This window comes from Eucalyptus grandis, chromosome 2, assembly GCF_016545825.1.
Source record: "Eucalyptus grandis isolate ANBG69807.140 chromosome 2, ASM1654582v1, whole genome shotgun sequence".
NCBI classification, from domain to species: domain Eukaryota; kingdom Viridiplantae; phylum Streptophyta; class Magnoliopsida; order Myrtales; family Myrtaceae; genus Eucalyptus; species Eucalyptus grandis.
The window spans coordinates 12,272,333-12,285,051 of NC_052613.1; the positions used below are offsets into that span (position 1 = coordinate 12,272,333).

The 12,719-nt window shown below is 38.9% G+C and overlaps 1 long non-coding RNA gene across 4 annotated transcripts; it reads left to right on the plus strand.

Annotated features, from left to right (window-relative positions):
* Positions 1 to 4,305: 4,305 nt before the first annotated feature.
* On the plus strand, positions 4,306 to 12,719 carry LOC108957422. 4 transcript variants are annotated; one of them, XR_005548129.1, is made up of 6 exons: positions 4,306 to 4,743; positions 5,521 to 6,974; positions 7,070 to 9,600; positions 10,665 to 10,752; positions 12,038 to 12,139; positions 12,231 to 12,719. It is a non-coding gene; the product is annotated as an uncharacterized LOC108957422 (long non-coding RNA). The 4 variants fall into 4 exon arrangements; XR_005548128.1 differs by having other exon boundaries at positions 5,521 to 5,868; positions 5,967 to 9,600; XR_005548130.1 differs by having other exon boundaries at positions 5,521 to 9,600; positions 11,983 to 12,139.

Below are 12,719 nucleotides of genomic sequence, written 5' to 3' on the forward strand. Positions count from 1 at the left end.
TTTTTCTGAGTTTGTTGTTTTCTTTTGTTCTAAGGATTGGATTAGGTTTTTTTGTGTTCATAGGGATATTTAAGTGCTTGAAAACAGAAATATGCACCAGCATGATTTTGGTAGATTTACTCCTAATATGAACCTGCTGTTAACAGGTTAAGCATAGCAGAGAACTTCTTCATGGACTTACAAAAGGATTTCCATGTTTTGATAAAAACATATGGTTTGAGAAGAAAGATTGGTGACAGCCAGCATATCCGATAATTCAAATTTAAAAATGAAGAAAAAAAAAAAGAACGTGTTAGAACCTGGGCACCGACCCTGGAACCTATGACCGGGTAGGTTCCTGTTCTGCTCGATGGGTAGGTTTCGGGTTCCAGATTTTTTTGGAACCTGTGCCCGAGGTAGGTTCCAGGTTCCAGACGGAACCGAACCGGAACCTGGAACCGCTCACCCCTAATACAAATTGAATGCTCTCAAAGGAGATCTGATTTTTCATTAAAAATCCTTCAAATACAACGACATACCTCTGAAGGATCGATCTAGATGTCAATCATCTTTCGAATAAAAATGCAGCCGAGTCTTGAAAGGCCCAAGACACCTTGAACAAAATAGACCATCGCAACTACAATATTGTCTGGGGACAAGTCGACCCCAAAAAACTTATTGAACTTGTATAGCTTTTTTCCTTGCGAAGAACATTTTTACTGGAAGTGCTTGTTTCTCTGTCATTGTTTTCTGTCAACGTATTGCCATTTCCTGCCCCTGGATTATCAACGAAAACAGATAAAAGGAAAAACGGCATCAGAGCAGTAGTGGCATTAGGGAAGCAGCATCAGTTTTATGGATAATGTTCGAGAAATGATCGTAACAAGCTAAATCATGTTCCTGACTAGAATTCGACAGCTGCCAAAATGAATAACAGAGAAAAAAGCCACTTCAGGTCAGTGACCCTTCAATTAGGAGTCCACTTCCGACGTAAGTTGTGAAGCTCCATCACTTCACAGGCCCACACATTTTTCATGTTCGAAAAGATTGAGCAGTTGAGATGATGCGCTTGCATTTACTCCACACAACCAAGAAGCAGCACATATTTGCCCATAAAATTGATATTTCAGCAGGTTTCACTTCACTCGAACGGTATTTTACAATGCTCGAAGAACACTCTCATCTCTACTTGTGCAACTTCAACTAGACCAGACAGGTGACACATCAGCTCAACTTAAATCAGAGATGAGCACGAGCAAAGATGATCGGCCAAGAGGACCAATGTACCGCCGGATGAATTGAATTATACCCATCACCACTTAACCAGTTAAACCCACAACAACTACATCGCCACCGTCACGTCAAGCAGACTCACAAGTCCTTCAGACCAACATAAACCCAAATAAGCAAAACCCATAATTGGTTACCAAACAAACATCCGAAATTCAAGCATCATCTTCCACCTACGCTCAATCAAACACCATAAATTCCTCAAGGATAAAACAAATGCGTCCACGATTGGGGTAAATTGGCGAAAACAATCATTGGGTAAGAAAAAATCGACGCAATGAAATTTACCCATAGAATTCAGCAACCGGTCATGATCCTCGTCCCACCGGCGAGGGCCGCCGGCATCTGGACGGCGGTGGACATGTCGTTACCCGGCGGCGGCCGCGGCTGCTCCGGCGGGTTCTTCCGGCGAGCTCGTCTCCGGTGCCGGGCGACGAGGTTGGACGAGTTCCTGCGAATGCGGGACGAGATGAGGAAAGCAGGGGAGTGGGAGATGGAGGAGAAAGGTGGGATCTTCGGGGAGGACAGTTTGGAGAAGGAGAGGGTCGTAAGGATTGCCATTAAAATAGAGATAAAAGGTTTCGACTTTAATTTCCTCGAAAATTCCGATGGCTTCTGTTTTTATTTTATTTTGTTGTCTCCCAGTTTCGTGGGGTTTTGGTTAGTTGGAATTGGAGTGAACTGTCCTCCTCCTCTTCTTGTGACATTATGCACAGATCTTACCACAAAATTAATTTGCTTCAGTACACTTTGTAAATCCTTAGGAATGTAATACTTAATTGATCGTAGGAAAAGCTAGTGTTGGATACTTTTCATGAAGAAGACCCACTTTGTACATAAAAATTATTTCCCTTCTATAAAATCCACTCAAATCAGAAAGTTTACTTGGATTGGATTTCTTTGAGGTCAAATTCAAGATATAATCTTAGCATTTATGGTTTTGAATCCATGCAAATCCAGTCAAAAAATAAAAAAGAAAGTATAATTTATCTTTTACAGATACTAGTTTAATTTCTGCGTCCCAACTGCCCACAAACATAAAAGGATATATATATATCTTTTCTTCTTTGCAGATGCTCACAACTAGTGGTGAAATTATTTAGAATAAAACAAAACTTTTAGTTTTCTTTTTAGATTTTTTAGCTTACTTAATTGAAAATCCATTTTACCATCCATTTTGAGCAAGGTAATATAGGGTAGCTTGAAATTCATGAAACCGACAAATTTTAAGTAAGTTCAAAATGTTCCTAAGATGAGTTTCAAATTTCAAAAACTTTAAAATGATACCTACATGATAGATTAAGATAGAGGTCTATAAGTTGAGAAGTAATTGCGAGAGGATGCTTCCCCAACCTCCCCCATTAAGTATTCCACATAATTCAATGTAAGATTCCAAAATATCAATACTTGAAAAATGACTGGCGATTACCGGTATTTCATCCAAGAAATCACACTCATTGAAATTGATTGAGTTTGGATCTCATGAGAAAATTTCTCTCTACTGTTTGATTATTTACATCAAGTAACAATTCAGACTTCAATTTTTCTTCCACATCTCAATGCAAAAAAGTTCATGTTTTTCCATGGCCATGCTCCACATTAATTTCCACGAACCAGCTACTGAAGTTCCAAGGTTGACATTTGGCGGTAACGTGCTCTAATTAAGATTAATCTGTATGATGGTGTTCAAAGCCAATCAAAGAACCTCTCTTACCTCTAATAATAGCAGCTAATTTTTTTATTTTTTTTTAAAAGCAGCAGCTACTTTAAAGATGGGAAAACGGGGGTTCTCGAGTTGGCGAATCTAACAGCTAAATTCGAAATAAGCCTGAAGATTATAATCCATTTAAATATGACTTCTTTCTAAATTTCAAAGCCCATCTTTCTTCTATTTAAATTCCCACATAATCTCATACCGACGGTTTTATCGGTCCCAGTCCCGCATTTTCTTTTTCTTTGTTGTAAAGGGAGGGTGGAGAGTAGCATCCAAGGTGACCATGCTTTATTGCCCTGCTTTTTATTTTTATTTCTAATGCTTTATTGCTCTATTGAGTTATCATAAAAAAGCTCACGCCTGCTATAAGGTATTCCAATATAAAATTGTGAGAAGGTTGTCATCCAAGTCCAGTTACAAGAAGCACAGCAAATCACTTGAGGTCCTGTTGCAGGCAAGATAAGATACACGTCACTACCCTCCCTAGTGGTTTATCTTTGTGAACTAACATTTATGAAATCATGATGCTATACCATTAGGTCACCATTACTGGGGATCTATAGTCTCCCATAATTCTACATTAATATAATCAAAAGGGCCATTTAAAGAAAAGAAAAAAACAAAATGATGGAAAGGGTCACTCATTTATGAGACTTGGAATAGGAAGTACCCTGATATGTCTTGTTCGTAGGTTTTTGGTTGCTTTCGTATGAGTATGAATACAATTTGTTTGTCTAGTTACCCTTATAATTGTTTATTTACATGACAAAATAATTTTTAATGGGGACGACTTGATTTTCTCATCACAAATTCTTTATTTATTCCCATTTTTCATCTCACTAGCAAACTTCAGGTGGTACTTGAAGAGTCTAAAATGGTTGTGATTGGATATGAAATTTTTGTATTAATGATCGCCGCAATTGGCCAAAAATAGGGAATTAAAAAAAAAATCTGGGGCCTTTTTATTATTTCGAGTGGTATAAAGTGGTCTTTAGTTTATTTTTCATAGAGACACCTTTAAGTATAATATTGATATTACTTGAAGAAAGCAATTATCAACTAACTAGGGCTGTGCTTGATTAACTGAAAATTTAATATTTTCAACTAGTTTCTTAGAATTAATTTTCGAGTAAATGATTTTTTTTTGATGTTTGGTAGAAATTTGAAAATGAAAAAAATTATTTTAAGCTGTTCGGATAGAAAATTAGATATCATTCTCTTATATGGGCAGGGAAAGTGGTTTGGGCCAAATATTTCTTCACATTTTTGGTCCAACATTCTCCTATTCTTCTTCTTACCACTTTCTTTTATCCCTTCTTCTCTGCCCGGCACCGTGAAAAGCTAAACACCATTCATTCACACCGCAGCCATGGTAGTCACAGAATACAAAGTCAAATGGTGGCGACTAGGTGGCAGAAAAGCTCGAGAAGCCCCTCCTACCCACATTTTTCGATTACTTGGCCATCCGATTGGTGAAATTTCCTCCGCCCTAGCTTTCTTTTTCTTTTTTCCTGAATTTTTGCTGGCTGTGAACGGTGGCGGTGGCGGTCGTGGTGATCGAGTCTGTGGTGGTGCTTGTTACTGCGGTTGGGAATGGTTTTGAAGAAGGATGGCTCAATGGGGTTGGCGATTTGGTTCTGTTGGGTAATCGATGTTGGTGGTAGATGACGATGGTGGGTAAATGGGAGGGTGGCATTCGCGCATGTTTGCAGAAGAGAGGAGAGGGATGATGATGAAATTGGTCTGCGATAGTGAGAGGGGTAAGTAGCAATTTTAGATTTTATGATCTGAAATTATTCTCCTCAATCTTGAGGCGTGGCTTTTCCTCTCAGTGGAAATAATTTTCCTGGACCAACTAACTTTCTAGCATCAAACAGTAGAAAAAAAGAAGAAGAAGATATTCACATAGGGATGGAAAAGGAGGGATGTGAAAAGTAAAGCAACAAACCCAATTGGCGTATTGCAAAGTCCTGGTCTTCCTAGATTTCATTGAAGTTTCCTTCCCACATAGGGATTGAACGCCACTTTCCTGTTCATCAATGTGATGCTTAGAGAGTTATTATTCAATTGACTATACGTTATTCGTTGTGATTTTTTAACTCATTTACCGTTTCCAGATTAAAATAAACCAAATTGCTTAATGGATTAGTTGGTGTGCCTGACTTGTACATTTGTAGTGCAAAGAGCGTGGTTTTGTTTTCCTTGTTGAATAGACAAAGTTAGCTGCCTCTGATAACTTGTAGATGTGTAACAAAAAGTCATTGTCTTTAAATAAGATATCTGGGGATAAACTCTAAACATTAAGAGAGAAGCACTTTTGGGCAAAAAGTATTTTATCTTGATTTCTCTAAACATTGATGTGTATCCTTGGAAGTCTTGGTCTGTGTTTAATGTTTTTGGGAGGTGAAAGTCTTGCTTGCCATCACTTCACTTCACCATAACCCTTGTTGTTATATACAGTGACTCATTCACCCGTTTTATCTCCCCATTAGCTCATTGTCACTTTTCTTCACCATAACCTCTGTTGTTCTCTACAGTTGACGGATTTGCCCATGGCCATTGGGGAGATCCTTTTGAGTGCCTTCCTTTAGGTCCTATTCAAGAAGCTGGCTTCTTTGGGACTAGACTATATGCAAAGGGAAGGAGCATTGCCCTTCTCCGGAATCAGCATCGACTTGCTCAATAAATGGGGGAAGATGTTGGACACAATCAATGCAATGCTGGGTGATGCAGAGGACAAGCACTTGAGTGATAATGGTCTAGTGAAGCTATGGTTGGATGATGTTTGGGACCTGGCCTATGACATGGAAGACTTGCTTGATGAGTTTGCCATCAAAGCCGCTCCGGCCAAATCGGAGGCAGAATCTAGCGCAAGTGGAGGTGAGGTGAAGTTCTATTTCTTTAGCCAACATAAATCTTCCAGATCCAATCCAAACCCGAGCTCACTTGTGTCTAAAACTAAGGTTCAGAAGATTGATGGCAGGTTGGAGGATATTGTTGCCAGGAAGGCTTATCTAAGCTTGACAGAGAATGTTGTGGGTAGAACTAACTTCACCAACAAAAGGCCCCATAGCATTTGTCTATCAGAGACTCATTGGCATGGTGAAAGAAGAAGCGGAGATACTCAAATTATTGACTGGTGAAGCTGAAAATTCCGATGCTATGGTGAGCATAGTCCCCATAGTTGGGATGGGCAGTGTTGGAAAGACGGCCTTGGCTTAACGGCTGTATAGTTATGCCAACGTGAGCAGCTGCTTCGAGAGAAGAGCATGGGTTTGTGTTTCAGATGTTTTTGATATTCTCAACATGACAAAGGCTATTTTGCGGTTGATCACTGAGTTGTCATGCAAGGACAAAGATCTCAACTAGCTTCAAGTTAAGTTGAAGGACAATCTATCAGGGAAGAAGTTTCTTGTGGTTTTAGATGATGTCTGGGTATGGGGAATGGACTGCCCTCTTAAAGCCATTTGAAGCAGGGGCTAAGGGAAGCAAGATCATCATCCCAACTCGCAATAGTTCGGTTGTTTCCTTAACATGAGCTTTGCCCCATCCTTTGAAGGAGTTGTCTATTGATAATTGTACAAGCTTATTAGCCTTTCATGCTCTTAGAGCAACAAATTTTGAGAGGCACCTTGATCTTGAAACTATAGGCAAGAAAATAGCTAAAAAATGTAAAGTTTCACCTTGGTGATGAAGGTGTTAGGTGGTCTCCTGCATAATAAAGGGGATCTCGATGAATGGAAAGTTATCTTAAATAATAGAATGTGGGATATTTTGAAGGGAAAAAATGTTGAGGTTCTCCTAGTTTTGAATTTGAGCTATGTTAATCTTCCTTCTTATTTGAAGAGATGTTTTGTTTATTGTGCGGTGTTTCCCAAGGATTACGAAATTGAGAGGGATGAGCTGGTACTCTTGTGGATAGAGGAGGGCTTTTAGATGGACAAAATAAAAAGGAGAATAACTTGAGATTAGGACGGAATTACTTCAATGAGTTAGTATCCAGATCATTTCTTCAACAATCAAGTGTCATTGCATCTAAGTTCTCAATGCATGATTTTTTGAATGATCTAGCAAAGTCAATTGTAGGTGGGACATGCTTTAGCTTAGGGGAGTCTCAGCTAGTAGGAAATGAAGATCATGCATCTCTTGTGAAAGCTCCTTATACATCATTCATCTCGTCATGGTCTGTTACATCAAAATGCTTGAGAGCATCTTACTGAATGAAGGTACTAAGAAGTTCAATGCTACTTCATATTGGATCTAGAGGGGGCAGCAAGTTCCACATTTCCAACGAGGCGTTGTATGACTTGCTAACAGAAGTAAAGTACTTGAGGGTGGTCTCATTATGTCATTTTGACATCATAGAGGTACTGAATTTGTGGTGGTGATTTAAAACATCTTCGATATCTCAATTTCTCATACACAGACATCAAAAGACTAGCTAATTCAATTGTCGCCTTGTGTAAATACAAGCTTTGATCTTAGGAGGTTGTCAAAAGCTTTTTATGTTGCCTCTAGGTATCACAAAATTGGTGAGCTTACAGTTTCTTGACATTAGAGAAACACACAATCTAAACACGATGCCTTTGAGTATTGGTAATTTGAAATCTTATTGTTTTGCCTAACTTCGATGTAGGAACTAAGAAAGGGTTACAGTTAAAGGAGTTGAAGAATTTGTCCTATCATTTAGGAGAATCAGCTATATCAGAATTGCAAAAGGTGCAAGAAGCTAGAGATGCTGTTGATGCTAATTCTTTTGGAAAGCAAGGCCTTAGCAACGTGTTCTTGCATTGGAGTGAAGATTTTGGAAATCTATGGAAATATAAGCACGAAGCATAGGTGCTTCACTCTTTGTGACCTCGCAGTGATCTTGAAAATCTCACTATCTCATATTATGGTGGTGCAATATTCCCGTCATGGTTGGATGGTCCATTCTGTTGTAAGCTAGTGTCTTTGTGGTTACAGGGCTGTCCTAATGTTATATCGCTACCCCAACTTGGACAACTACCTTTACTTAAGAAATTATGTCTTAATGGTCTACATGCAGTAAGAATGGTAGGCTATGAATTTTATGGAGGTAAAGGGCCTTTCTCATCCTTAACAACTTTGAAGTTTGAAGAGATGTTGGCATGGAATGATTGGTCTCGTTATGCCGGGGGTCTAGAAGAAGAAGTACCATTATCATGTCTTTAGCATCTTGTTGTCCGGAGTTGTCTTTCGTTGGTTGGGACATTGCCTTGTCAACTTGATTGTCTCATAAAACTTGAAATCCATTCGTGCTGGCATTTGAATAATTCAACTAGTGCAGTTTGTCTTCCATTTCTCTGTGAGTTATACCTTAAGGATTGTAATAGAGGGACCTTAAAGTGCTTGGTCAACCTAACTTCTTTAACCATTGTCAGGGTTCAAAATCTTGCAGAGCTTGTTTGCTTTAATCATGAGATTATGAGCTGTTTAGTCAAGCTAAAGGAGCTTCATATAAGAAGCTGTGACAAGCTAACATACTTGTGGCAAGATGGAAATGAAACACGAGATCTTACTTGCCACCAGGAATTATCCATCCAAAGTTGTCCTAAATTCACGTCTTTTGTGGCAGAAGAAGGAGAGATAGAGTTGCCTTTCAACCTCGAAACAATGGAATTGAGGGACTGCGAGTTTAGAAAAGCTTCCAAGCAAGATGCACACGCTCATAGATTTGTTAATTGAGAAGTACCCAAAACTCATGGGATTATTAACAATTTACTCCAAATGACCCCACTAGCAATAATTCGATGCCTCAAGTTGCTGCTCTCAAGACACTTATTATTGGGCATTGCAAGAGAGTGGAGTTGCTGGAAGAGATTGCTGTAGAATTGCTGAATTCTATGACAGCTGTATAAATTTGGGAAGCCTACCACAGTGTCTTAACACACTCTCCCATTTCACTCTTTTGAAAATAAGTAACTATCCAACATTGGAGATAGAGTACTTCCCTTCCCTTCCCATCACCTTGTCATATTTCTTTCTCTGTAACTGTCCGAAGATAAAGTCTCTACCAAATCAGTGGCATCATCTTATATCCCTTCATATGCTATATATTATGTATTGCCAAAATATCAAATGCTTCCCCAAAGGAGCTTTGCCTCAATTTGCTGGACCTTACAATTTTAGTGTGCGAGAACCCGAAGCAGATGGTGAGAGAGTGGGGCTTACCCATGCTCACATCCCTCAAGTTTCTGTTAATTGACTTGAGCATGGGAGGGGAAGGAGAGAAGGTATGGTTTCCTTCGGAGGATGAGGATGCGCGTAGTCTTTTCTTTCCTTCCTCTCTAACCTGTCTTTGGATATTTAAAATGAGGAACGTGGGAAGACTATCAAGCTTTCTTCGCAACTATCTTTCCTCTCTCACAATTTTACACGTTCACGATTGCCTGAAGTTGAGGTGCTTGCCAGAGGATGGGCTCCCTCCCTCCCTCCCTCCCTCTGAGAATTGCGCATAGATGGGTGTGAGATTTTGATAGATTGATGCTTAAAATTCACTGGCGACCATTGGCCCCTCATCCAAGAGATCCCGAGCATCCTCATTGATGATGTTTGAATCCAGTGAATCCATATATGGTCAATTTTCTAGGATTCAGGTAAGTTTTTGGTTTTGATTTCAATTCCGCTTCCTCAATTTGATGTGTGATACAAATTGATATTTTTCCGATGGAAATGTTTCCCATGAATTTCCAAAAACTAGCCACTGAAGGTGAGACTGACATTTGAGTGGGTGTTCTCATTGGGTTGGATCGGCTCTGTTTCATTGAACAATAAACTGTAGGACAACATACCATATCTTGAACTCTGCTTGATGCCCAAACAAATTGGGAATGCAAATGCACTATGCTTTGCATTAGAATCCCGATGAATCATAGCATTCCGCAATCATTGTCCTCTGCATTTTCAGCATTCCGCAATCATTGTCCTCTGCATTTTCAGCGTTTGTTGTATATTCTCTTCACAACAATCTTTTTCTTGTGCCCCAACTCATTCGCCATTGTAATTTGTATTGGCAAAATTTCTTGAAGGACCACTTGCAAACACTTTTGAGGTAGGATTAATGCTGTTAATGTTATGTGTCATTTTTTGCAATAAAAAAGAAGAAGAAGAAGCTACTAATTTTATTTGGTGCACTGGTATGTTATAATTTTTCTTCTAGTAAATATGATGTATATAAGAGTAATCTTTTCGATATCTTAAACATGATTGGTTATGTGGAAAAAAGTGACATGATTGAAAAGAAAGGAGGATGCAGTTCTTTTTTATGGTTAAGAGTCAAAACCTTCTTTTTGCTGATGATGATCCTTAGCAGTATTAAGTAGTCAATCTGGGATAAAATTCTAGGGCAGCTTATGGCTCCAAGCTTTCAATACAACTCCAATTCATGACAGCATTGATATTCCATAAACCACCTTCCGTTTAGGTCTTGATCTCTGGGGGTTTAGGAACTATTGCTTGCAGCTTGTTGGAAATTTTTAGCCAATATACTTATGCTTGTTTGGTCGAGATTGTAATGATATGCTGCTTGCCTCTGGTTTTGCATTGTCAATGGTGACCTCTGGGTTTGCTTTTGTGTTTTACTCCACCACGAAATATGATTTCGTCATACATTATATCATTTCATTTGAAAATACCTTCTTATGTGGCATTCTTCCTTCAGGGAGTTTCTAAGCAAAAGCTTTAAGCTCACTTGGGTTCCTTTGGTGTAACTGGAAATCTCGTGCTTCGACTAATGTGTATCTTGTCCGGTACATCTCCTCTCTCTCTGCTACTGTTGCATATGTAAATTTTTTGTTGAAGCAATTTTCATATGACATTGTGAAGCTCTATTGGAGGTTAGTTAATTTATAATATGAATTGTGGTTCACTGTGTACTTTTCTCGAGGCTTTTTGGATGTTATTGCACATATAACATGGTGCTTTGACCATATAAATAGGCGGTCAGAAAAGTAGAGTTGCATTTGCCAAGATAATTTCAAGAAACTTCACGTAGTTATGCTTGACCAGCCATCCAATCATTCAGTAAGTTTTAGTCTTTTTTCTGCATTCTGACTCATAAAATAACTCATAATTAGATTGATTATATATTTTTAATATGTTTTTTGGGGCAAAGTGCTGCTTCACGAGTTGGGGAATGGGAAACGGGATTCTCGACCTTGCACCTGCTCGGTGTCCATCCTTATGCTCTACTGGTGGCGGCTCGCATGACCTGAAAAAGTTTAATCAACTTTGCCATTATCTTATGCATGGTACATGCTACCCCACTAATTGTTAATATAGGAGGAAAAAGAGAGAGAATAAGGAGGAAATCATGAGGTTTTAAGGAGGGACAAACATAGTCCAACCCCCCAATTTCCCACTTACACAAAACTTCCCCCAAATAAAGAATAGGAGGTCCAAAACCAAGAACGCACAACCAGAAAGGCCCAAAAGAGTCCATTCCAAATATCAAATTTTGAAAACCCAAATCCACAAGGGCATCAAGATACAATCCTTCTCTCTCTCTCCTTCCTCTCTCTATATCCTGTCCCCTTTGACCTAAATGCCCCGTTCTCCTTTCACACCCAAAGGGAAGGGCTCTGCATAATTTCCCCTTCTTCCCATCCAATTGAACTTATCGGAGTCTGGTCTTGACATTGAAAATACAGTAGAACTAATCAGTGAACACGGCTACATTTATACACGGCTACAACCAGAAAGGCCCAAAAGAGCCTCTGCCATCTTACATCTAAGCTTATAGTGGAACATAAACCAATCTAATTGTTCAACTGGTAAAATATTAGGAATAGAACATTTATGCTAAGCCTGATCAGTGTTTTTGTATTACAGTAGTCTATACTATCGAGTAGTTCAAATATCTTACTCGTGACCGTATTGGGCTTTGCACTTAATTAATGTGGACATTTCTTTGTTTATAAATGTGGCCTTTAAGTTCTGCTATGATGACCTACTAAAGTGTTATCTTTGTAAATTGTTAGTTTCTTGCCTAACGATAGAGGATGACTCTGCATTTTTTGCTATCCCCAAATGAAGGGTTTGGATACCGACCAAAAATAAAATAAAAAAATGAAGGGTTTGGATGTGGTTAAGGTGCTCATTCAAGGTCTGGTCTTGTTCCAAGGAGGAATTCTGATGGTGAGATTGATTTTCTTGCCAAAATACTTCCATTTGACCAATGATGGATCGTCTTCGCAGCTAATAGTCCTCTTTTCACCTTGATTTGCAGGTTAGTCACAATGAAAATCTAATATCTGTAAGCATGGACGAGCTCCGGTTGTTCCTCAAGGCAAGGTGGCGCCTTTCCATGGGGATTTCTGGGATTTATGAGAAGATACTTCAGTTCTCGTAGAATCAGATGAGTTTAGTTCTTGTCACCAGAAAAGAGTTGTTCACCGGGGTAGAGTTACCTAACGAAACAGAAATTGAGGCTTAGCTACAGAGATAAAGCAAAAAAGGATGAAGAGAGGATGTCTCCTGATATACTGGATGTACTTAGAGTTGCATTGGCTATCGTTTGTCATTTAATCATAATATATATTAAGCGAAAAAAAAAATCATCAAAAGAAAGCGACACTAATTTCTGAGAGTAGGAAAGTGAAGTATCCCAATTTGTCTTGTTTGTTCATTTTTGGTTACTGCCGGGTGCGTATACATATAATTTTGTTTGTCTGATCACTCTTATAGATGTTTTTAATGCATGGAAGATAATCTTTAT